This window comes from Triturus cristatus, chromosome 4_1, assembly GCF_964204655.1.
Source record: "Triturus cristatus chromosome 4_1, aTriCri1.1, whole genome shotgun sequence".
Classification (NCBI taxonomy): domain Eukaryota; kingdom Metazoa; phylum Chordata; class Amphibia; order Caudata; family Salamandridae; genus Triturus; species Triturus cristatus.
Window position 1 is genome coordinate 132,803,490 of NC_140585.1, and position 22,045 is coordinate 132,825,534.

The 22,045-nt window shown below is 44.0% G+C and overlaps 1 protein-coding gene across 1 annotated transcript in view; it reads left to right on the forward strand.

Moving 5' to 3' along the window:
* The first annotated feature begins 6,107 nt into the window (after positions 1 to 6,107).
* Positions 6,108 to 22,045, forward strand: part of LOC146847662 (uncharacterized) — a 95,583-nt gene continuing 79,645 nt past the window's right edge. Inside the window, exon 1 of the mRNA XM_085651793.1 lies at positions 6,108 to 6,315. The gene's annotated coding sequence lies outside the window, so the exon portion shown is untranslated. The remainder of the gene's footprint in view (positions 6,316 to 22,045) is intronic.

Genomic DNA, 22,045 nt, shown 5'->3' on the forward strand with positions numbered 1-22,045 from the left:
ACATTGCCTTCCTTAGGGAAACTTGGCTCAAGGCCCTCGCTACATCCATCCTTGACCTACTCTCCCCCCCCCCCCCCCCGATTACTCCATACTAAAAGATAGACTAGATAAAATTGGAGGTCATTTAGCTATCATCTAAAAAAAGAACTTCAACTCTCACTTGTCAAGAACTCTGACCCAACCACCTTTAAATACCTCGGAGCTGAACTTAAAATTCAGGGCGCCCCACGGATTCGCCTACACAATATCTACCCCCCCCCCCCTTCCCTTCGCTGAGGAACTTTCCAACCTCCTCACCCAATCCTCACTTTCCAACTCTAAAAATCTCTTCCTTGTAGACTTCAACCTCCACTGGAATGATATCAAAGACCCTGCTGTTAATCTCCTCACGAATCTTCTTGAGATCAGTGCCCTTAAACAAATTTGTCACTCTCCAACTCACACCAAAGGGGCTCCTCTTGATGCCATCATCACTAATAATGATTTGGCCTCCCTTTCCAACATCATCCCCATCGACTGGTCTGACCGTCACCTCATCCTCTTCACAATCACCACTACGCCCCCCCCCCCTCCAAGCCAAAAACATCAAAGACAAGAAATTGACTCTATCCCCCCTGGTGAGCTACAAATGAAGCTCAAAGCCCATTTCCTGCTAACTCCCCTCTCCCAAAATGCTAACACCCTCACCGAGCATTATAATAATCAGTTACCGAGGTCCTAGACCAAGTGGCCCCTCCCAAACTAAAAGCCCAAAGAAACATACCTTCCAAATCCTGGTTCAACTCTGATCTTAACAACGAAAGACACTCTCTTAGACAGGCCGAAAGAACCTGGAGACAACACCCGTCCCCCTCCCATCTAGCCCTCCTCCGATCTGCTAGGTCCAACTACAAAAAACACATCCTCAATGAAAAGTCCTCCTTCTTCCACACACAGCTTGATAGGGCCAAAAATAGACCTAGAGAACTCTTCAGCATCGTCAAAAACTAAACATCCTCTGCCCCCCTTAAGCTGATAGCCACAAACGAGAAATGTGAAGAAATTGCAAATTTATGTTAAAAATTGATCAATCCTTCCACTTAAATTCCCCCTCCACCAACCCACTACTTTCTTATGACATTTCTTCTGAATCTCCATCCTCTTCTAATCCTCCTTAGGTCCCTACCCGTCTCTCATCCGTTACCTTCCCACCTGAATCCAACCCTTTCCCCCCCAGCAACAAAAAAACAATGCCTCCTGGCTTAATTTTCACCTTGTCACGGAACATGAGGTCTATAACATCATCTCTAAGTTTAAACCATCCTCTCACAACAAAGACCTTATGCCCTCTAACCTTGTCCAAGACCTTAAACGTATCATTGCCCCACTCTGGACCACCATTATAAACTCATCCCTGATCACCGGGTGTGTTCCCACCTCCCTCCAACTGGGTCAAATTACACCCATCCCCAAAAATCACAACGCTGATCCCAATGACCCAAATAACCTCCGACCTATCTCTAACCTCCCTCTTCTCTCCAAAGCCCTTGAAAAATGCACCCTGCTCCAACTGGATAATCACATCAACACATTCGATCTCTTTGACTCACTGCAATCTGGCTTCAGAAAAGGATGTAGCACAGAATCTGCCATGCTCAATACAGTGGACGACATTCATCACTCACTTGACAATGGTGAGTCTTGCCTACTCATTCTCCTCAAGCTTTCCGCTGCTTTCAATACTGTTAACCACACTGCCTTACTTAACACTCTTAAAGTCTGCTTTGGCCTCAATGGCCATGTCCTCAACTGGTTCGCCTCCTTTCTCCAACACAGAACCCAACAAATCAAAATCGAGAACTGTCTTTCCAACCCCACTCCAATCTCCCTCGGTGTAACCCAGGGATCCATTCTCTCTCCTGCACTCTTCAACCTCTTCATGGAACCACTCACCCCCAATCTCAAACAAGCATGAATCAATTACCACCTCTTTGCCAACGACACTCAACTTTACTATAAGATTAAATCCCACATTGATGTCCTACACCTCAATGACACCCTGACCAAGATCCAATCATGGTTCCTCTACAATCATCTCAAACTAAACCCTAAAAAACCCGAAATCATTTTCTTCTCCCCTAAAAACAACCCTCTCCCCATAAAAGACTGGCTATCCGACCTTAATGCCCTCAACTGCTCTCACCACTTCCAATTCAGTTAAATCCCTAGGCATTACCATTGATAATAACCTTGCTCTTACCTCCCACATAAAAACCACAGCCAAAGGAGCACTCTTCACTCTCCGCCATCTCAAGAAAATTAAACCCTTCATCCCGGCCGATGACTTCAAAACTGTTGTCCAATCGCTGGTCCTGTCTAGAATAGACTATGGTAACGCTATCCTCGCTGGAACTCCTAAAGTCTGTCTTGCACCTTTCAAATCTGTGCTCAACCTAGATGCGAGACATATCTTTGACTACAAACAGTTCGACCACATCTCTCCCGCACTTAAAACACTCAAATGGCTTCCCATCGATGGCAGATCCATCTATAAAATTGCATGTATCATGCATAAAGCCCTTCACCAAAACTCCCCACGTTACCTCTCAGACAAACTCCACATCGGGCTGCACTCGACCGACGAGGAGTACCAACACCCTCATACTTATCCCCCTCTGTTAAAAAAGAAAAGCCAACAGACCGATCCTTCTCTGGAAACGCTCCTTCCATCGGGAACTCCCTGCCTAAAGACCTACGCTGTAACCCTTCCTACATCAACTTCAAAAGAGACCTCAAATTGTACCTCCTCAACAAATATTGGGGTCAATAATACCTACCTCAGACACCGTCTCCCACTCTTCGACCCATCAGGCTCCCCCCTTTTACCCTCCAATTCTCTCTCCTCTCCTTTCTCCCTCTTATCTCCCCTCCCTCATGCTACTACTTCCCCTCCTCCTAAACCCTCTCCCTGCCCCTACCTTTAATTATGACATCTAGCCTCAAGCATGACCTCCCACGGATGTCCCATTCCCCTATTCCTCTAACTCCCACTCTCTGTATTCGCCTCCTTTATCTTCTCTTTTTCACCTCCTCACACCCACCCTAATCTAATTACCCTCTACCCACGTGAGCTTATCATTGTACTCATATTTATCTGCTTTCCCTGTTTATATTGGTTCGTATGGCAATGTTTTTGACCAAATGTATCGATTACTGTACCTCCTCGCACTCCTGTAAGGCGCTCTGATACCCCTGGGTCTAGCCAGCGCTATATAAAACCTTTAATATAAATAAATAAATAAACATGTAAAATGATACAAATAACTTCTCAGTCACTGAAACAGTCATACAAATTAACATTACACTAAATGTAAAAAATATACAGTATTCAAGGTGAAATATGGAAAATGTAGGACAGTAGTTGTGCTGAATAATTACTGTACCCTGTCCCTGTGATGAGAATAGTTACTATCATTTTAGCTCTAAGGTGCTACTCTACACACAGTAAAAATCTGAGCCTCGCACCCGCTGTCCCCCATTTCAAAGATTCCGCTGGTGTGAGTAAGACTTCAGCATGACCTCTAAATATGTGAGTGTCACACTTGATGAGTGAGACTTCGGAGCGCTTGCTTTTATGAACTTATGTCATTGCGGAGGCACTACAGGCAACTTGCATGACAATGCTACAAAGCCTTGCTGCACTCCCTCATTGATGTTGTGTGAACGATGAGTGTCATGAAATAGGAGCTGGTGTTACTATCTGGCTTTCTTTTTGCCGGCACACCAGTACATTAATGTCGCAGCCAGTACAAAAAGTAGGAAAATCCACTACCACCAGAATTTTTTCCTCTTATGAGTGCCCACTTACAATAGCAAATATAAGCAGAAAGCACTTTATAAATGTGTTCTAGAGCTGCCTTAATGATCCATGACTAATATGTAAAGTAGCAAAAGGCAGCAAAGCCTGTTAAAAATGAATACAGACAATTTTATACCAAGCTCTATTTAGGTGTCATGTTCAGGCCTTCGCAAAATCTTGAAACTTGAACAAATAGCCGGTATTTTTCTTTGGAAAGTTTGGCAACCCTATTAAGAGCCTATGTGAATGAGTGCAATATTTTTGACTGGTAAAATACCCTCTTCGTCTTTCAGACCTGGCACCACTTACTAAATTTCTTGATACCATCCACTGCGTGAGAAATCTCTGTGTTGGCCAAACCATATTGTTCTGTCTTATGAATGAATACATTGTGACTACAATACATTTCTTTATATGATTTCTAGAAGGAAGTGGTCAACAAAACATGCATGCCAGCAGACCCGCTTCAGGTGGGGGACTCTCGGTTTTTAAAGCTAAAAATGACTTTATTTTACTTGTCTCCCACCTAAAATTGCCTCTTCTTTAAAAGAAGTCTATGGGGAAAATGCATTATACCAATTCTTTTTTTAAATCTCCCACTTTCCTGTTCTAAAATGTTGGCATGGTTGCCATGTATGACAAAACAAACATGCCAGCATTCTGTAAAGAGGGAGATTTTGAAAAGAAATCAGGGGGACTTAATATACCCCATGGGCATGCATTAAAGCGTGATGCAACTAAAATAATTACATTTTTGTCTTAAACAAATCGGTCTCTACCACCAGAATCGAGTCAAGTGGCATGTATGACAAAGCTTCCTTACGGAAAGAGTGTCTATCATCACGTATTCATAAAAATACAATGACGCCTATGTATGTGATCCAAATGGAACAATGGTATATTTATTCAATACGAATAGAAAACAATGATGTGAGAAAACGAACACATGGAAGTCATGTAAGATTTATGAACTCAGGCATATGAGTGTGACAACATAGAAAAGATGGGTTTAGTCACAATCTGTCAGTACCAATGCTCATGTATACAAAAATGACAATTATAACAATTGAGTTTAGGTACCATTGTCGACGACCATGAGAGTAATTGAACATCTGTAGATACTCTTTGTCTGCGGAAGTTCAATTACTCTCACAGTGCTCTCCATACAGATTCCATTCCCTATCCTCCTTTTGGATTCCACCACCAATTGCTCCCCAGGGGCTTCCTCCAGGTAGCTGTGGACCCATCAATATTTGGAGTGATCCCTCTCCACGACTGGCTAGCCTTAATTGGCCCAATCTTGTCCAGACCACCCAGTTTCCCACAATGCATGACCTCATTTTCTTCTAAGAACGGCAATTACCTTCTTCACCCTGCTCTTTACTCAATATGTGGATATGAATTCTCCCTCAATTGCCTTTGACCCTGGGTTACATATGTTGTAACCTCATTCTTATCTCAGGTATGACTTTGTAAGTCCTGATGATGATCCTAACATTTCACTAAGGATCAAAACGTCGTCGACTTTGGTACGTAGACTCAATTGTTCTATTTGTTCAATGTTGCATACATGAGCTTTGATAGTGACAGATAGTGATTAAACCATTGTGTTCTATTTTGTTACACTTATATGTCTGAGTTAATAAGGCTTATGTGACTTCAGTGTGTTTATTTTCCCACATTTTTTTTTCTATTTGTATTGAATTAATATATGATTATTCTATTTGGATCACATACATAGGCCTCATTGTATTTCTATGTATATTTGATTGTTTGACACTTTCCATAAGGGACCCTTGTTACTTTATAAATATGTACACACCTGGTCCCTTATTATCTATGGGTATCCGTTGTCTTACAGAAACATGTATAACAAAGTTGTAAATAAAGAAACAAAAATTCTCCGGTTGCAAAGATTGGAAAACAGAAGCCTCTGGTTTAATATTTTAAAAGGCAAATAATGCCCTTAAACCCAAATGCAAAACTCAGTTTGGTTCAAACTGTTGTTTGAGGATACGCAGCCATATTAAATATAAAGAATATCCAACACGAACATGAAAATTAGAAAAAGAGTGTAGTTTAATAACAGCAGTTATCTGCATTTTAATATATATAATGAAATACAAGCCGTAATTGTCTTCATTCCCTCCAGGAGCCAAGAGACGGCGGTTCTGTCAGCGGCCACCAGAGGGCAATCCTCGGCTGCTGATGAAATCCCCTGAACGCATTGTCTGAAAAGGATAAGGGTTTCCGTCTCCGGGTCATCGGTGGTAGAGACAGCACCAGCAGCAGATGCCGACATCACTTCCGGCTTCTCACTGTGTCCAGCCCGCTGCAGAGGTGAAAGGACCACCCGTCTGTGTAGTTATCTTCATGTTCAACCCCCCCTTCCTCTCCAACCTCAAATCTGCACCTGCTCCATCCAAGCCCCAGGAGGGGGAGAGAGCCTGGAATTGCCTGCACGGGTTTCTGCTCAGGTAGGTGATTGTCAGCACCATTTGCCAGTAGCCCGGCTGAGTTGGGCTCTACTATCCGCGGACCTCTGGGGGGCTTTTCTTCTGCCCCCCCCCCCCCCCCCCCGGGATGTTTGTGGTCATCATATGTGTTAAAGAGGGGATCTGTGCGCTGCACTGCATTTTACTGCTCTATGAGGAATCTGTGCATACTTCATCTTACTACACTGTGAGGAATCTGTGCACGCTGCACTGTATCCTACTGCACTATGAGGAATCTGTGCACTGCATCTTACCGCAGTATGAGGAATCTATGTGCACTGCATCATACTGCACTGTGAGGAATCTGTGCACTGCACTGTATCATACTTCACTATGAGAAATCTGTGCACACTGCACTTTACCGCACTTTGGGAAATCTGCATGCCGCTCTGCATATTACTGCACTGTGAGAAATCTGTGTACGCTGCACTGCATTGTACTGCACTATGAGGAATCTGTGAACTGCATCTTATTGCGCTGTGAGGAATCTGCTCTGCAATGCATCTTGCTGCACTACGAAGAATCTATGTGCGCTGCACTGTATCATACTGAATTATGTGGAATCTGTGCACTGCACTGTATCATACTTCACTATGAGAAATCTGTGCACACTGCACTTTGGGAAATCTGCATGCTGCTCTGCATATTACTGCACTGTGAGAATTCTGTGTATGCTGCACTGCATTGTACTGCACTATGAGGAATCTGTGCACACTGCATCTTATTACACTGTGAGGAATCTGTGCACGCTGCACTGAATCCTGCTGCACTATGAGGAATCTGTGCACTGTATCTTACTGCACTGTGGGGAATCTGCGCTGCATCTTACTGCACTTTGAGGAATCTATGTGCACTGCACTGTATCATACTGCACTGTGAGGAATATGTGCACTGCACTGTATCATACTGCACTATGAGGAATCTTTGCATACTGCACTGCATTTTACCGCACTGTGGGAAATCTGCATGCTGCGCTGCATAATACTGCACTGTGAGGAATCTGTGTACGCTGCACTGCATCGTACTGCACTAAGAGAAATCTGTGCATACTGCTCTGCCTCTTAGTGCACTGTTAGGAATCTGCCTCATTGCATTGCGTCTTACTGCACTGTAAGAAATCTGTGAACTGCCCTGCCTTTTACTGCACTAGGAGAAATGTGTTCACACTGCACTGCGGCTTACTGCACTATAAGAAATCTGTTCACGCTGCACTACGTCTTACTGCACTATGAGAAATCTGTGCACACTGCAATTCCTCTTACTGCACTATGAGAAATCAGTGGACTGTTATGCATCTTACTGCACTATGAAAAATGTGTGCACTGCATCGTACTGCACTGTGAGGAATCTGTGCACTGCACTGCATCTTACTGAACGATACGGAATCTGTGCACGCTGCACTGCTTTTTACTATAGTATAAGGGGTGTTCACAGAGACAGTCTATTCACTGGTGTTAACTACACTATGCAGTATCTGTACACACCTGCACTTGCTCACTCATTCACTTATCTGCTTTCTCATCCATTCAGTCATTGATCCATGAACTCAGTAATTCACAAATGATTCATCCATCCATGTACTCGCCCATTAATCATTCCATGTAGTCAACCTTACATCCATCCATTCACCAATATTTTCACGTCATCGTTTGTCAATCTTATCACTTAAGTGTTCATTCATGCATCCATCGGTGCACTCACTCATCCATCAATAAAGTTACCCATTGACCTATTCACGAATGTACCCACTCATCCATGGAGAGGTGTGGTGCAGCGGCCAGGGCAGCTGACTTCAGAGCACAGGGTTCGCGGTTCGATCCCCGGCTCCGGCGGCAGCTCAGCTCAGCACCGTGTGACTCTGGGCAATAGCTCACTTAATTTCCACTACGGACCCCAGCGCCTTGAGACCCGTAAGGGTGAGTAGTTGCGCTATATAAAAACGGACTTCCATTTTACATCCATCAAAACACCCCCACACACAAGATTGCCAATGAATGAAGACGTACTTTTGTTAATAAAAAAAGCAGACTTATCTTCTTGACTCAATCGCTTCCTTATTTTTCTCAGTGCATCGCCCCGGAGGTTAGATCCTCTGAGAAAATTCTGATACCCGGGTGTTTTGTTTTATTACCTCCCTCCCCTTCCTAGCACCACATGATGAAATGGGGGATAGTCAGAAGCATCGACGAGTGAGCAGATGAATGGATGAGTGAAAAATTGAGAGCCATACCAGTTTGTTAACTTGGGAAATATAAACAGCTGAGTATGAGTAAAATTTAAGCACACTTAATTCTGATTTCATCATGAACACGCATTACACCCGGAATCATCATTTCCAAGGCTGCCAGAAAGGGGCCCATGGTTGTTTGATTTTAGCTTGAGAAAGATGACACACATTACAATTAAACAGATAGAGGTCATTCATACTATTGCAAATGCTTCAGTCGAGCGTGGATCTTTAACAGTTTGCCAGTGGAATGTCAGTGATAAGTACAATGCACTTGTACAGGGAGCACATTGGGAATCTGAGCCGATTGCCTGATATGTTTCATTGGTTTATGTACAACTGATTGTTTCTGAATTCAGTTGATGTCACATCCTCTCACACAGGCACCATGAACTCTGTGATGTGTTGCATATATTTAAAAATATAAAACATTTGCTCACTCTGCTAACTTGCCCAGCTCCCTACTCATATATAAATATTGTAAAAAAGGGTAAAAATTCAACTATCAGTGAGTAGATTAAAGGAACAAATACCTCTAAGCACAGAGAGGCATCTACTAAAGTAATAAACTCGCAAGGATGAATCGTGTTGTATTGAACCAACATATTTATTCGAGACACAGTGTAAGAACACATTGGCAGGTCTTCCTCCTAAAGTCGACATTAAATTAAAATTGAGGAGTGCATGACACTCAACACCTGGACCATATCTTGTCGTCATTAGGGGCTTTACATCACCAGGTACGCCAAACCAGATCCAGTGGTCGGTCCTTCTCCTACATGGCTCCTAAAGCATGGAATGACCTGCAGATACGCATCAATGCCTCCGCCTCGCTTGTTGAGTTCCGCAAGAAGCTGAAGACCTGGCTCTTAAATGAACCCACATTGCCATTGGCAATCTGCAGTCCTGTTTAGTTTACACCTGATGTATAACTATACGAATAGCTCTCCAGAAAACACTACATTCTGTCGCTGCGTTCAGTTCTTCTGTGTTTACAGAGTATGGCCACCTTGATTAGCAGACTGCAGCTCCATTTCCAATCTGTCAGGCAATCATCAGTTTTGCGTTCACTCCCATTTGCTCCGACAGAGGTTTGCAGTGCAAGTACAAATTACACTGACGAGTGGTCATTCAAAATGCGGCAGCCCACCTGGTATTGGATTTACTTAAACACCTAAACTAAACACAAGTTCGCTGGGGGAAACAGGGCCAGGTCACTGATCGGTTCAGGGTCAATCGGGGTGTCAGGCAGGGGTGCGTCCTTGCTCCCACCTTGTTTTTATTGTTTATTAACAGTGTTGTTAAGTATTACTCCAACACATCGACGGACGCCCCAACGTTGGGAGGTACTAAAATTCCACTCCTTATGTTCGCCGATGACACCCTACTTCTCTCCCAGAGCCTATCTGGACTACAGGCGGCACTCAATGTCTTCACGAATTTCTGCTCTGATTTTGACTTGTCTGTCAATGTGTCCAAAACCAAATATATGGTTTTTAACAAAGGGAGAGGTATAAAGGGCCATGTCTCCATGGACAAAGCCTTGCTTGAACGTACAAATGTTATGACCTATCTAGGGGTAGTTTTTGAAAACAAGTTGGATTGGAGGCCGCAAATTGATGTTCTATCTCTAAAATTTGCTCAGCTTTCTGGTTGCCTTGTTAAAGAACATAAGCAATCCCAGTCGAGAATGATAGGCCCCCCCATCAAAATCTTTAATGTGAGGATCAACTCGGCGATCCTTTACGGCGCTGAACTTTGGGGTTTCGCTGATCTTTCTCTTCTGGTTAAGGCACAATATAAATTTCTCAGATTGCTCACGGGCCTTCCATGCTCTACCCCTGTCAAACCCCTCCTGTTGGACCTCGGCTGTCACTCGTTTGAAGACATTGCAAGGTTTAAGCCATTGGCCTTTTGGAGGCGTTTATGGACAGTCCCTGAGCTGGACCTCTATGCAAAGGCCTTTCTTGATGTGCGATCTATCCTGGGGGCTGGCAATATTCCCTGGTTCAAACAGACTAAACAACTCCTGGAATCTATGGGGTTGGGCAATCTATGGACCGATCCAGCTAACAACCCCTTTCCCTCTAAGAAAGACTTTAAGAGCCTTTATTGGTCAATGGTGCAGCAGAAACATATTAACTCAGCCACCGCAGAGTCCTTGACAGGAAGGTTCCTAGCCCAAAAAAGAATTCCACTCCTCGAAGCTTACTGGGATACCATCACCAGACCTTGTGACAGGAAACTTTATCATCAATTTAGGGTAGGCACACTTCCGACCAACTCTTTCACCAAAAAATGGAAGGGTATGTCTAGCGACTCTTGTAAAAGTTGTCTTGACTGTATAGATTCTGTTGGCCATATCTTTTTTGTCTGTCCTGTCTATGCTGCACCCCGAGCTAAATGGCTCAAACCATTATGTCGAACTCTGGGCACTAGACAAGGGTCAGAAGCACTTGAAATGTTGAGATTTGAGCCTAGTGAATATGTTGCTATTGCTGTTGCTAAATTTTTGGCTTGGGTTTGGTTTATTAGAAACAAGAGGCATTAGGATATTGGATTATTTTTAAGTATTCTGTTCATGTTTCTCTTTTTAATTATGTCTTTTTATAATTATGTATTCTTTTATGTATTGTAACTGTCTTTTATGATGTAATGCATCGATAATAAAGACTAATGAATGGAATGGAATGGAACTATACGAATAGCTCTCCAGAAAACACTACATTCTGTCGCTGCGTTCAGTTCTTCTGTGTTTACAGAGTATGGCCACCTTGATTAGCAGACTGCAGCTCCATTTCCAATCTGTCAGGCAATCATCAGTTTTGCGTTCACTCCCATTTGCTCCGACAGAGGTTTGCAGTGCAAGTACAAATTACACTGACGAGTGTTCTGTTTGGACGATTTTTACCAGCTCTAACCTGCCACCAATCGGCTGTGGAAATAGCTCAAATGTATTATTTGCACAACTCTGAACCGGGAGAACTTGGACACTGTGCAGTGTGCTTTGCCTACCGTTTGCGGAACCATTCCAGCTCCCGTATGGGGTTCCGTAGGGGTCATCCCTCAGCCCACCCTGTTAAATGTTTATGTCGCTACCCTCGCAAAAACTGGTCTGGTTGGTCATTTGACTTTCAGGTGTTTTCCTATGTGGACAACACCCAAATCATTGGTTCGATATTTGACATGTTGACATCTGACATGTTGACATGACAGATATCAGCATCTGGATGAAGGAGAACTGTCTGAAATTGAATGCCGAAAAGAGGGAGATTGTAGTAAATTACTTGTCTACTATTCTCCACTCCACTGTACAGCTCTGCTAGAATGTTCCTTGACATCATAGAATGCCAGAGTGCCTCTCTGTGTTAGAGAGTCAGTCAGTCAACTCAGGCTGAGCTGTTAGGAGCCTGCTCCTGGTGGGGCTGTCTTTGTACCATCTATCTCCTACTATCCTGATCTCCTATACTGGAACCAAGCTACTAATAAAGAAGTATCCTACATGTGCAGATGGACTCTGTATCTTCCTTTACAACAGAGATCTTGTTTTTAGGGCACAGCATTCGATGTGGTCAGCAATTTGGTGTCCAGAGTTGTGTGGTCCTTTACCTACACCAGCTGTCTCCATGGAAACCCTTGGGGTCATCTTTGATAAGACCCTCACCTTTGACACTTAGGTCAATAGGACTGTGAGCTTTTTCATTATTCAAATCCTGAATTGATTTTCCCTCTTATACCAGTTGAACTCAGTGTAGGAGTAGTTATTGCATTAATTACATCACACCTTAACTTCTGCAACGTATTATATTTAAACATTGACTAGTCAACGCTTAACAAACTGCAGGTCATTCAAAATGCGGCAGCCCACCTGGTATTGGATTTACTTAAACACCTAAACTAAACAGTCAGGGAGGCATGCGTTCCCTGCATTGGCTGCCAGTTAGGAAGCGCTCTGTATGGTCTACTTGACTGCACCTTCAGGGACCAATACCCCGGAGGACTGCATTTCATTGGGACTCCTCTAAGAGACAGCTTAGATCTTCCCCTCTTAGGAAGGTGAACATTCTCAGATTCTGGCAAGCCAGGCGGGGCGGTCGCTCCTTCTCTTTAGCTGCGGCTTATCTGTTGAACACATTGCCGACCCACATTGCAAGCTTAAACTCCTATGTGGCTCTCCGCAAGCAACTTAAAACATGACTTTTCTCCATTCTGTAAATGTAGTGCAATCGTCTTTCTCCTCATTATTCTTCACTGGTGGTAGCGCTTTGACGCCAATGGACATATTGCGCTTTACAAATGTAAATACAAATACCTGATGTGGTCCGAAGTGTGCATTGTACTGTGCCATGAGACTTGTGATGCAGCACTATTTATGGGGGTTCAAACAACCTCCTTTTCCCTCATTCATTTCAGGCCTATACACATTTCCATTCTGATATGTTGCCATTTTAGTTGAATCATTTTATTCATGCCAACCCCCATTTTCACTTCACTCTTTCACAATTACTTTCCTTCACGCATTGTTTATTGTCCAACTGGTCTCCATTGGGACCCTTAGTTTCAGCTTCTGAGTTTTTAGCAAAATATTTCTTTTACAATAGCCATTCTGTTTTTGGTTATCTTGCACAAATTCTCACTTTATAACTCATGGACAGGAAAAGCCACTAACCATAGGTGTTTTTTTTAACTCATTTGAGATATCTGCACCGTGTATGATTGAAATGCACTGACTTTTTTTTTTATCTTGAATGAGCCACTTACATGAACGTTATATTCTGGAATGCTAAAACTAAGGTGCTTATTAATTGCATCTCCGAATTAAATTTCTGTCCTGGGTCAGACTCTTGAATATCACCCTCATGACTCAAGTGCAAGTGAATGGGTCCTGGTCAGAAGCGTTCACTCTAGAGAGGGGAACAAAGTCTCCTCTGCCTGTTGCTCTTTGTTGTTATAGAAGAACCTTTACCGAACTGTTCCACCGGATATGCACTGACAAAGCCCACAATGGGACCAGAGAATACCATTGTATGCAGACAGTATCCTTTTGGACATACCAGACCCCGCCACATGTATTGACAATATGAGAAATAACCCCGGATTAAACTTTATTGCCATCAATAGTACATATCCTCTTTCAACCTGGTATCAGATAGCACCATTTCCAGCAAGTGACAGATAGACATATTGGGTCATCTACGTCACTAAAAATGTGGAAGAATTCAATGGTTGTAATTGATTGAATGCCTTGTCTTAGTTTCAGAGAGACGTTCAATACTGGTAATTTACTCCCTCTCTAATGTTTGGGTAGTATGCATACTTCAGAGCGCATCCTCTTGGGTGATGTGAGGTCCGGTGTCGAGGATTTGTCGCTCAGTCAGGCGATGCATTGGTTCTGAGAAGCTGTGAGGCTGCAAGGCAGAATCCGTCATCATCGATGCTGCCATCGACAGGGGATGCAGGGGTCTGCACTGAGGGTCTGTCTCTTAGCTGCGGATCCGATGAGGAGGCCGGCTGTGCTGCGGGTCTTTGTGATGGTTGAGATCCATTCATCTGTGGCAATGCGTTCGTTCTGCTTGGTGTTGTGCTGCTGGATCCACTGAGGCACGCAGCACAATCTAGGCCCACTTCCTAGGGTCCAGGATTGGGGTGGCACCACTTGACAGGGTAGCCTCACAGATGACAGATTTCAGGTGCTGGTGTTTAGGTTCTTGGAGTCTTCTGTCCATGAGGCTCAAGTCAGGAAGACAGAAAACTAGACCTTGGAGTCACTCTGGAGTCCTGGGTTCAACAGATGGCGGTCCAGTCCTTCTCTCCCAGGTAAAAAAGCAGCAGGGCAGCACAGCCGTCCTTCTTCAGAACAGCAGTCCACCAGAATGTCAGTCCTTTCAGTAGCACAGCAGTCCTTCTTCCTGCAAAAGTTTCCAGGTCTAGAAGTGTACCGGAGAGTTGATGTCTGAGGCCCAATATGTATAACTAGTTGTGCCTTTGAAGTGGGGAGAATCTTTTAGAGGCATGCCTTTGAAGTGCACAGGTGCCCTGTCTTCGTTTCCTTAGCTCGAGTCTAATTGCATTGAGTATGCAACCCTTTGTGTGCAGCTAGGACCCAGCCTATTCAAGTGTGAATGGGGCTGTGATCCTACCAGTGATGGACCATCCAGGCGCACATAAGCTTCCTATTGTGTGTGGCTGTCTATGAGGAGTACACAAAGCCAAACTGTCAGCTACACCCAGTCATGTGACAAGAGACAGGCTGCAGGCACCAAATAGTTAAGTAGGAAAATCCCAACATTCTAACAGATTATATAAACAGAAACAGTGGTTTCTGTGGAATAATATAATTAATAGTGATACTGATATGCGCAATCGCAATGAAGGGAAGGGTTAGGTCGATATCCAAAGGAGAAGAAACCATACACAACTCAATATTTGGTAATAGCAATAGTTATTTATGTATATAATAATGCAATTTTTTCCCCAAAAACAATTTTTACAAAAAAACAGTGCGAGGTGAGCATGGAACCTAAACAAATAGTGACATATTTGTGACATATACACTTGGTTTTCAACATTTAGTGAAGTCGACCACCAAAAAGAATAAGTAATAGAGACAGCGTCCTTATAAAATAATAGGCGCTGATGAATGGTTCGCTTTACTTTTGTCGACGGCGTTTCGAGCCCTAATGCAATGAGGGGTCTCTTCAGGACCTAATGATGCAGGGACATCTATAATTAAAGAAAGAGATGGATACTCTCCGTGTGAGACATTAAAGGCAACAGTGTTGATGTATTGGAACGGTTAGGAGCGGCCTGTGCCTGAGACGAAGATTATCTGTCAGCGTGATTAACGTGCACCTCAAGGAAGTGACAGTGTCAAAAGGTTACTCACATGGGACCCAGCCAGGCACTGCACATGTGAAGAAAGGAATTGAGAATAAAAATGAACCAGAATAATATGTAACATAATGGTAGGCACATGTATTACTAAAAAAAGGTGCTACATTAGAAGCTGAACTTACCCTAGTGAGGGAAAGGAAGCTGACAGCGAGATCAATTGTACAAAGTTGCAAGACTAGATGTGAAGAAAGTAGAATTTACAGGGGAACACGACAATCTGTGGGATCCGTGTGGGTCTCTGTAAAAAAATAGTTTACAGGGGAACACGACAATCTGTGGGATCCGTGTGGGTCTCTGTAAAGGAATAGTTTACAGGGGAACACGACAATCTGTGGGATCCGTGTGGGTCTCTGTAAAGGGATAGTTTACAGGGGAACACGACAATCTGTGGGATCCGTGTGGGTCTCTGTAAAGGAATAGTTTACAGGGGAACACGACAATCTGTGGGATCCGTGTGGGTCTCTGTAAAGGGATAGTTTACAGGGGAACACGACAATCTGTGGGATCCGTGTGGGTCTCTGTAAAGGAATAGTTTACAGGGGAACACGACAATCTGTGGGATCCGTGTGGGTCTCTGTAAAGGGATAGTTTACAGGGGAACACGACAATCTGTGGGATCCGTGTGGGTCTCTGTAAAGGAATAGTTTACAGGGGAACACGACAATCTGTGGGATCCGTGTGGGTCTCTGTAAAGGGATAGGGAGTATTAATAATGCGGAGTATCGCAATGTAGACACACTAAGTGCATCGAGAAAGAGCGACCCTTACCATAAGCGAAGCAACCAAGTTTTCAAGGTGAATGTAACGCCTCCGACCTGCGGGTTTATAACCATCCTAATATTTAACAGTTTGTACACGACGATCTGTGTATTCTGAAATAATGGGATAAGGATTTGGGTTATAGTAAAGTGCCAACATACTGACTCTTTAGGACTTTTAACTCCGAGGGGGAGAGGTGCTCTTACCTGCAATGCAGTTTGTAGCCTGAGCCCATGTGAGCGTGCAGCCACTACGCGTCAGTGTAGAACTGACCGAGTCCGTCTACACTTGTATGATGACAAGGGCCCGGGACTCGCATCGCGGTTAAATACTCTTGCGAATTATCCCGCCAAACCCGGATGTCACAGCAGGCATCACTGTTGATAGCCGCCTGGCGGTGTAATCCGGTTTTCTGCAATCGAGTAAAGAAAAGAAGAACAGACCCATTGTGATGTGGGACGGGTGGAGGAAAAGGTAGACTGTTTACCTTGCTCAATAAATCCACAGATGGGGGCAAGTATATAAAAAGGAGAGAAAAAGGTAGACTGTTATCCTTGCTCAATAAATACACACCTTGGTGCAAGTATATAAACAAGCATTTGCAATGCAATAGGTCTCGCATTTGCGAGAGTTTGAGCTATTGGATTTGTAAATGACATTCTTTTATTTATATTTTGAAAACCTGGTAGCGGTGCTTAAACACACACTTTGTACTTATAATCGTTGCTTACAAGAAGTAAGGCTGGCAGTAAAAGAGGTGCAGTTACTGACAGCCTTGCTTCTCGTAAGCAACAACTACAAGTACAAAGTGCGTGTTTAGACACAGCTTGCAGGTTTTCAAAACATAAATAAAAGGCACTGTCATCCACAATGCCAATAGCTCAAACTCTCGCAAATGCGAGACCTATTGCATTGCAAATGCTTGGTTTTTTTTAGTACTAGAGTTTAACACCGAGGGATCTGTGAGCATCGAAGTCTCCTTAATAACATAAAGCTGCAGTCCTTGCTGAGGTGTATGGTGCTCACTGTGGGTGTAGTGCTGTTGTAACATTTGCTTGGGTTCTAGGGATCTGATTTAAATAAACAAGCACAGAGGAAAGAGGAAAGGGTGGTAGTGAGGAGCCGAGAGAAAGTCCAGGACATGTGAAGGAGTAATTGAACGGTTGTGGGGGGTCAACCATGGGACTGGCTTAAGACCTGGGGTTTAGTACTTCAGTCATGGATCCTGTAATTCTGACCCAATCACTACAACTCCCTAACTTTCAATGCTCAGAGTAGTAGCTCTGTCACTTTAAGAGGGTGGGCAGAAGCCAGAGGACTACTTTGGACCAAACTAACACAAACCCTCTTGGCAAAAAATAAAAATCCTACACTTGGCATGAAGACACAGCCGTCAGTCACTTTTCGTTGTTTTCTTTGCTCTGGCACAAGCCGCTGCGCTATTTGTTACAAGTTACTCCAAATACTTAGGTGAAAATACACAAGGTATCAGAGCGCCTTACATGTGCACCAATTGCATTACATGGACACATTCATTTTAAGGTACAGAGAGATTAACTGATTTTGCCCAGAATCACAGGATGCTTGAGCCTCCCGCTAGACTCAAACCTCGTTCCCCAGCTTCCCCCAGGTTCTGAGCCTTGGGCTCAGTAGAAGAATGCTGATATTGAGCAACGCCCAGAGAACTCAAAGGGCGAGCCGACACAGCATGCTTCCACACTAGAAAACACTGGAGAGTTTGTGGTGTATGAATCATTCATTTACTCATTCACGGACTCACAGTTAGTTTCTAGAAACAAAATGGGTTGTATAGTATAGATGGTCAAATAGTGGAGCTACTCACCCCCAGGAATTAGTTATGACCCTCGTAAGAAGATGCCAACACTGCAAGTTAGGTCTCTGAGAAAAAAACTTCCCTTTTCTCTCGTGTGCAGTGCACTGTGATGTCGCACGCCAAGATCCTTCAACAACGACACTTCCTCATGAACGCGAGCAGAATCAAGTTTTAAACTATGAAGATAAATACGGAAGTGTCTTTGGTACTGACAAGTCACTATTTCAAGCAACTTTCACACAACGTGCGCAACAGCGTGATGTTTCACGAGCTCTCTCCTACACATACCGCACATTCCCTGCCTCAGAGAACACGCACTGGGCAAGGTTGGTAAATGCATACCTCAAGCCGTAGCCGTGGAATGTCCGAGGTCATGTTTTGAAGGGGAGGGAGGGAAAATGAAAGCGTGCCATGCGCGCGCTGTGTTGACGCGGGGACAGGAGATGTGCTCGCGTACGGAGTGCACATCTCCTGTCCGCAGGTGCACATCTCCTGTTCGCGCATGTCATCTCTTGTCTCCCTTCGGCAGAGAAACCGGCGACTATAGGTCTTGCCAAGGCGAAGCAGCGCATGCGCTGCGTTCGCTAGGCGAGACCTAAAAACAGGAGAGATGACCAATTAGGTCTAAGAGTGATACCTAGAATGCTCATATCAGGTGCAAGCGTAAATGGAAAAATTCTGTGGAGCACGAGCAAAGGCCCAACAAGGTGGAGAATAATAAAAAGGAGTACAAAAGGCATTCTGAAATCGGCGTTATGTAAGAGTAACGTCTATTTTCACAACATGAAATAATACATTGTGACCATATTGGTGCTTATGACACGTGGTAATTCATATGTATATTTTTGACAGTGTTACAGAGAACATGGTAGAACAAATTCACATAAATCAGTTGAGAACAGTATTAGATAACAAGCATTTACAATGCAATGGTCTCGGCATTGGTAAAGTTAGAGCTATTGGCATTGCTCATGACATTATTTTTGTTTATGTTTTTGTTTTTAAAACATTTAGAGAAACGGCATATACGTTTCTCCCCACCCCCCCTCTCCCCAACGTACGCACATAAGCATGACTCAGCAGCAAACGTGTTACCAAGCCGACGAATGAACGTGACTGTATGCAAGGGGGAGAGGACGCCATTAACTCTGCCGCCTTTCTCCGAGGCGAAGCAGAAATGCCTCGGAGAAAGGCAGCGTCGTTTTCGGATTCGGGGGCGTGTTTTGCTGTTATCTTCTCTTGCCATTGGCTGGAGGAGATAATTAGACTTTCTGCAAAAAACACGCCCCCCGATCCGAAAAGGACGGGGCCTGATCGGAGTGACGGGACCTCTTCTCCAATGGCTGGCCAGCATTGAAGAGACCAGCCAATGGAGAACAGGGGAGAAGAGGGGCGGGTTCAAGCCCCTCTTCTCCAAGTCATTAAATCTCAGATCGAGACTGCGCAAGCGCAGCCTTCGAGCCGAGACCTAAAAATAGGTGGCATCATTCAAGAATTCGTGCATAGCGTGTAGTATGACCACTTAAAGCATAAAGACACATGTAGCCATTCACACATATTCTCATGACAAATTGTGGGAAACAGTGTAAAAACATTATTAATGCACAATTTACATGAATCGAGGAGTGACATAGGCTTTTTAGTTCACTAATGACGCCACAAAACCCTGCCATTCTTCAGCCGAATTCAATCCATGGGCTATGGAGTTAGTCCTTTCTATCCATCGGCAATCTAGTCTCTGCAAAATTTGCGTCAACATTCTAACAGAGGCATTTTCAAAATTGTAATTTGAAATTCGACTTCACCATAAGTTAGGGTTTTTCATTACAATTCAAAAGACACCAAACATGAACTGGTTACCTTCTCCCATTTGGAAATTACAGCAAACTGCAGGTCATTCAAAATGCGGCAGCCCACCTGTTATGGATTTACTTAAACACCTAAACTAAACAGTCAGGGAGGCATGCGTTCCCTGCATTGGCTGCCAGTTAGGAAGCGCTCTGTATGGTCTACTTGACTGCACCTTCAGGGACCAATACCCCGGAGGACTGCATTTCATTGGGACTCCTCTAAGAGACAGCTTAGATCTTCCCCTCTTAGGAAGGTGAACATTCTGAGATTCTGGCAAGCCAGGCGGGGCGGTCGCTCCTTCTCTTTAGCTGCGGCTTATCTGTTGAACACATTGCCGACCCACATTGCAAGCTTAAACTCCTATGTGGCTCTCCGCAAGCAACTTAAAACATGACTTTTCTCCATTCTGTAAATGTAGTGCAATCGTCTTTCTCCTCATTATTCTTCACTGGTGGTAGCGCTTTGACGCCAATGGACATATTGCGCTTTACAAATGTAAATACAAATACCTGATGTGGTCCGAAGTGTGCATTGTACTGTGCCATGAGACTTGTGATGCAGCACTATTTATGGGGGTTCAAACAACCTCCTTTTCCCTCATTCATTTCAGGCCTATACACATTTCCATTCTGATATGTTGCCATTTTAGTTGAATCATTTTATTCATGCCAACCCCCATTTTCACTTCACTCTTTCACAATTACTTTCCTTCACGCATTGTTTATTGTCCAACTGGTCTCCATTGGGACCCTTAGTTTCAGCTTCTGAGTTTTTAGCAAAATATTTCTTTTACAATAGCCATTCTGTTTTTGGTTATCTTGCACAAATTCTCACTTTATAACTCATGGACAGGAAAAGCCACTAACCATAGGTGTTTTTTTTAACTCATTTGAGATATCTGCACCGTGTATGATTGAAATGCACTGACTTTTTTTTTTATCTTGAATGAGCCACTTACATGAACGTTATATTCTGGAATGCTAAAACTAAGGTGCTTATTAATTGCATCTCCGAATTAAATTTCTGTCCTGGGTCAGACTCTTGAATATCACCCTCATGACTCAAGTGCAAGTGAATGGGTCCTGGTCAGAAGCGTTCACTCTAGAGAGGGGAACAAAGTCTCCTCTGCCTGTTGCTCTTTGTTGTTATAGAAGAACCTTTACCGAACTGTTCCACCGGATATGCACTGACAAAGCCCACAATGGGACCAGAGAATACCATTGTATGCAGACAGTATCCTTTTGGACATACCAGACCCCGCCACATGTATTGACAATATGAGAAATAACCCCGGATTAAACTTTATTGCCATCAATAGTACATATCCTCTTTCAACCTGGTATCAGATAGCACCATTTCCAGCAAGTGACAGATAGACATATTGGGTCATCTACGTCACTAAAAATGTGGAAGAATTCAATGGTTGTAATTGATTGAATGCCTTGTCTTAGTTTCAGAGAGACGTTCAATACTGGTAATTTACTCCCTCTCTAATGTTTGGGTAGTATGCATACTTCAGAGCGCATCCTCTTGGGTGATGTGAGGTCCGGTGTCGAGGATTTGTCGCTCAGTCAGGCGATGCATTGGTTCTGAGAAGCTGTGAGGCTGCAAGGCAGAATCCGTCATCATCGATGCTGCCATCGACAGGGGATGCAGGGGTCTGCACTGAGGGTCTGTCTCTTAGCTGCGGATCCGATGAGGAGGCCGGCTGTGCTGCGGGTCTTTGTGATGGTTGAGATCCATTCATCTGTGGCAATGCGTTCGTTCTGCTTGGTGTTGTGCTGCTGGATCCACTGAGGCACGCAGCACAATCTAGGCCCACTTCCTAGGGTCCAGGATTGGGGTGGCACCACTTGACAGGGTAGCCTCACAGATGACAGATTTCAGGTGCTGGTGTTTAGGTTCTTGGAGTCTTCTGTCCATGAGGCTCAAGTCAGGAAGACAGAAAACTAGACCTTGGAGTCACTCTGGAGTCCTGGGTTCAACAGATGGCGGTCCAGTCCTTCTCTCCCAGGTAAAAAAGCAGCAGGGCAGCACAGCCGTCCTTCTTCAGAACAGCAGTCCACCAGAATGTCAGTCCTTTCAGTAGCACAGCAGTCCTTCTTCCTGCAAAAGTTTCCCGGTCTAGAAGTGTACCGGAGAGTTGA